Genomic DNA, 5,548 nt, shown 5'->3' on the forward strand with positions numbered 1-5,548 from the left:
TAAATTCTAATTCTAATTAATTACATTTAAATGATTGTTGTTTGCATATAAAACTCGGCTGGATCCTAAATTCTTTCAGTTTCTTCCAATATCTGGCTATGATGCCACAAACTAAGGTTTCCCATTTTCTCCCATTCTTTTATGTTGAAACGATTAGGAAAAACGACTATCCGTTTCCTGAAGCCTAATGAACTAAAGGTGAACAATTTGCTTCAGAGAAATCAGTCACCAGAGACTTTCAAACTACATGCCAGAAAAATCTGTCAGATTGCCACTGCCTGGCCCTAGTACTCTGAGGATGCTTTGAGCAAAACATCTAAAAACCATTTCATTGGCAACACTTGGGACTTAGACAACGGGTTTATAATCTACTCCAACCATGAACTTGTGTTTTTCTTTTGTTTCCACAAAAATGCTTCTCTGTGGCTGAAGACTACTGAATGACTTCAGACAAAGCTAGAGAAGAAGTCCATCCACTTCATCTACTAGGTCCAAAGGATCCTGAGGCCAGAGGCACCAGAGGCAATGCCAACCTGTGGCCTCAATTAAGATATGAATGAGGGAGGATTCCCCAGACTTCATAAAACACTGAGAATTATCCTGGCGGGATTAAAAACAGGGATACCTAAACAAAAGAATCTAAATAAGGTTCACCAAATTAATCAGCTGCCTCAAGAAGACCTCTCATCTTTTCTCGAGTGAATCTATCAAGCAGATCATTGATATACTGCTATTGATCAAGAAGCCCATAAAAATTTAAAAATGATAAGTGTGACTTTTATTAGCCAACACACCCCAGATATTTGAAGAAAATTACAAAAAGAAGGGAGCTTTGAGATGGCTACTTGGGTATTGATGAATTGCTTTCAAGATTTATGATAACTGGCATCGAGTCCAGAGAACTGAGAAACAAAAAGAAATGAGATGGCTGGCCACTCTTAGATCTGCCACCTAGGAAATCCTAGAGAAACAGTGACATTCAAAAAGATCCACACCGTGCACCCTGGCACTCAAGAATAGGAAGCAGCAGAAAGCAGCTAGAGCTCTCATAGTCCTATTCCCCGAGATTGAGGAATTATAAAATAAAAGTGGGGTTTTGAGACTGGAAGCTTGGTTCCTAGACCTGGTTTGAAAGAATAGGCAAAACTATCATTGTATCAGCTGTGCTGTTAACTTAGCTGCATGTTCTGTTTTGTTCCCTACTTAACTATGGGTTATGCACCTCTTAACTTCACGCTCAATCAGTCATTAACTTTGCCTTTTTGCCCCTACTGCCTCTTCATCCACTGATTGTAGAAACCTAATGCGGACTAGATAATAACATTTGCCTTGATGTATCTGATCATACCACGTCCCAAACAGTGCCTCCTCATTTGGGAGAATGCTTACCTTCAGATTATTTCAAGGCCCACCCCCCGCCCCCCTCCAAGGTTTCAAGAAACTCCTTACCCTCCTCTCTTGTATATAAACTGCCCCTAAGCTCAACAGGGCAACTTTAGGAATGATTCCCTGCCTTCTCTTTGGGCTGCCCTTCTCATAAGCTTTCTTTGCTTCAAAACCGATGTCTCAGACATTGGCTTACTCTGCGCATTGGCTTCACCGACAAGTTTGAGTTCAGAACAGATATAGTAGGCAGCCACTAAGAGAGTCCAGATAATTCCTGACTAAATGTATTTATATTCTGTGTAACCACATTTCTTTGAGCTTGTGCTGGAACTAATGACTCACTTCTAACCAGTGGGATACAGGAAAAGTGATAGAGTTCACTTTTGAGCTTTGATAACGTTGAGACTATGGCTTCTGTTTTAGGTATTCTCTCACTTCCCCATTCACACTGAAGGAAGCCAGATGCCAAAGTGTGACTTGCCCCGTGAAGGGACTTACAAGGCAAGGAACTGATGCCCAACATCCAAAGTGGATCAAGTGCCCAACATCCAGAGTGGATCAAGTGAGTTAGCTCAGAATCATATTTTCCTCCTTTAAAGTTTTGAATTGACTGTCACCCTGGCTCACCCTGCTCACCTTGCCTGCAGCCTTGTGGCAGACCTTGAGCCAGAGTTACTCAACTAAATTCTGCCTGGATTTCTGACCCACAGAAAGTGTACTATCTTAATCATTTGTTTCTTTAAGCCTTGACGTTTTGTGGCAATTTATTTTACAGCAATGGACAACTAATTCAGTGGAACATGAGAGAATTATGAGAATGAATGAACTACAATTATATGAAAAAACGGGTAAATGTTGAAAACAAAAATTGTAGCAATAAAATCAGACACAAAATGGTGCAATCTATGTGACTCCATTTATAAGCAGTTAAAAATAGGCAAAATTAATCCATTGTTTTGGAAGCCCAAGTAATAGTTGTCTTTGGAGAAAGAGAGTAGCTGGAAATTCTTGTGAGGGGAAATTTGTGGGTCTGTTTCCTCTTTTCATGGAAATGTGGCAAGCAACATACTTTTGATTTGTACATGTTTCAGTATACATGTTGAACTTGGACAATTATTACATTACAAGCTCACTTTTGCAGGTTATTCTTTTCCTTATTTGACTCATATATTTCTATAATTTTATTGTTAAAGCTTCCATGTCTTTTATTTTTAAAAATGCCTGTAGAAATAACATAATGATGAATCATTTTTAAATAAACAATTATAGTTTCTCTACTTTTAACCATTTACTTTAAAGCTTTGTATTTATTTGAGTTACTGACATTTAGGATTTGTTTCTACCATCTTGTTGCTTCTTTTCTACTTACTATGTTATTTGTTTCCTTCTACCTGCCTGGATCAATTTTATTCTGTTGACATCTCTGCTAGTATGAATGTTATAACTTTTAAGTTGGTACTTGACCCATAGCTTCTTAAAAATGATACTTAAACTTATCTTACATATTCTAGTCCAAAGCTTGGTAAGTGAGCATGATGAATCAGTAGGGGACTTCTAATGATAATATATTGGTTAAGGAAGGAAATATATATTCAAAAACTTTTACATGTAAAATTAGTAAATTATGTAAAATGTATAAAGGTCAGGAACATCCTGTGGATGGATATATATGCCACAATCGCATATATATATGCAATTGTGGATTTTTTGCCTTTTTATAAATGTAAAAGTAAAGTGGACCAAGAACTTAGCATTTGAACAAGTAGCCTTGAAGCTGTCTAAAAGGCTGTACTTTGCAGATATCACTTCCATTTGTCCTGATAATGGGTTTGCACCCCATGCATTGACGTTATAAAGAGAAAAGCCATTTGCAAATGAAGTAAATAGCACTTAGAAATGTAACCACATGTGGTAGAGCTAAAATCTATTCAGGGAAAGTCTGTAGATGATTTTAGGACTGAAATGAGAAGGAATAAAATTGAGCATAAATTATACTAATATCTTCAAACTCTAATAGTATTTTTTAAATATACATACATATATATATATATATATATATCCATAATTACCTATAAAACTAAACAAATGACATCAAAAACAAAAGCAAGTTCATTAGAGCAGTGAAAACAATAAACAAACAAGTGGGTCAGTTTAACATTAACTGGTGTATGTAAGAGATAATGAAAGTAATTGCCTGATTCTTTGCAAAATTTGCATCAGAGAAACTTAAGATGGCTGTACCACACTGAGAAGAAAATCGAGTAGCTTCAGACTTATCATCAAGGAAAGACTTCTCAGTTGCCAAGATACACCCATAGATATTCTGTATTATAGTATAAATGTATTGCAGGGAGATGAATTATAGAGCCTGTTTTGAACACAGAAATGGACAGTTTTGTAGAACTCTTCCACGGCAGCAAGTTCTCTTTAGGGAAGTTCTGCAAATCAACGGAGTAAACAAAGGTGGAAGATGATTATGTTTTGCAAAAGTGCATCTTTGAAAACATCTAATGGCACTTTAGACCTTATTCTCTTTGGGTCTCATTGATACATCAGTGTTAGAAGATTTTAGTTCCTTTGCCACTTCTATTAGTAAACTGCATACATTCTCCTTCTTTTGTGAAATAAGCATTCTTTCAACCCAGGGTATTGTAAATTATATTAGGGTTAATTAGTTTTGTAGAGTTGGAAGAGTTCTGGTAACCAGGTTGTTTTCTCGATACCTTAAGGCCCCATGGTCACAAAATGAGAAGATTGAGAAGGTTTAGTTAAAAGATGATAAGGTCTACTGCTGTCAGAGGGTTGAGTCACGATGAACTACACGTATATGTAGTTTTGAATTGTTAAATATACACATACATGTTTGTGTGGAGTTTTTTGTATATGTATGGAGGTGAATGTGTGTGTATTTATACACAATTGCACCTTAAATTAGCTTGTACTAGAGGAAGACTTCCTCTGCCCTTCAAGGTCCAGAGGCTGAGCTTAGAATCAAATTGACATGAGACGAAGAAACAGGAGCAAACTAATAGGGAATAGGGAATTCATATGGGAATGGAAATTTCAAAGACAGTGAGGCAACATGATGCTTATATGAGCTAAGAAGAGGATGAAAGGTCTAAAGGCACAAAGGGAAGAAAGACCATTTGCAGAAAAGTGAGAGAAAGTGTTTGAAAAACACTTTGCCAGCATAGAGCCTGATGCAGGGCTTAAACTCACGAACCTTGAGATCATGACCTCGGCTGAAATGCAAAGTCAATGCTTAACTGACTGAGCCACCCACACACCCCCAGGGTCAATAACTTTAACAAGCTATCTAGTTTAAATTCTTTATAAAATAGATGTAGCCATTTTATAACTATAGTAATAATAATAAGAAGAAGATAATGATGATAATAGCTAGCAAATACACACACAAACATATATATAATGCCACTATGTGCCAGACCTGCCCTATACATTCCCTATATTAACTCATTTAAACATTAAGATAAATCTTATAGGTAGGTACTAGTGTAAATGACATTTGGGAGGTAAAGTACTGGAAAAATAAAGAAAGTTTAAGTCATGATTAATAATTGATAGAATCAGGATTTAAATCCAGGCAGTCTTACTTCAGTAATCGAGATCTTAAATCCCAATCATTCTGCCTTTCATTATCTGTTACCACATGATATTAATCCCTCAACTATACTGTCTTTCCTTTTGCACTACAATGTAGCAAGAAAAATGTTAAATCACTGAAGAATGTTTTAATTATAAATTACAATCATTGCAGTTATATGTATTTATATATACTTTTTACATGTAAAGTATAATTCTAATTATTTACTTATAATTTAAAACTTTATATGTATCAAGATTTTAAATACTTTAGGTTTACATTTTCACTCCTAGAATTTAGAGAGCGGTAAATATATAAATTTGTGTGTGTGTACTGTATGTGTACAAGAAAATGGTGAAATAATCTGTAAATAATTTTACATTAATATTTCACAAATTAGTGGATGAAAATTGTAAATCTATAGATATTTTTCCTATTTCTTTTTCCTATCTCTTTATCGAGGGTATAATAATATAAATTATAGATATTGCAATAGTATTATTATAGCTTATATTGTAAATTATAAATCTGCATGACACAAATATCATTTTAACTTTT

The sequence above is a fragment of the Neofelis nebulosa genome, chromosome 1, assembly GCF_028018385.1.
Source record: "Neofelis nebulosa isolate mNeoNeb1 chromosome 1, mNeoNeb1.pri, whole genome shotgun sequence".
NCBI lineage: Eukaryota > Metazoa > Chordata > Mammalia > Carnivora > Felidae > Neofelis > Neofelis nebulosa.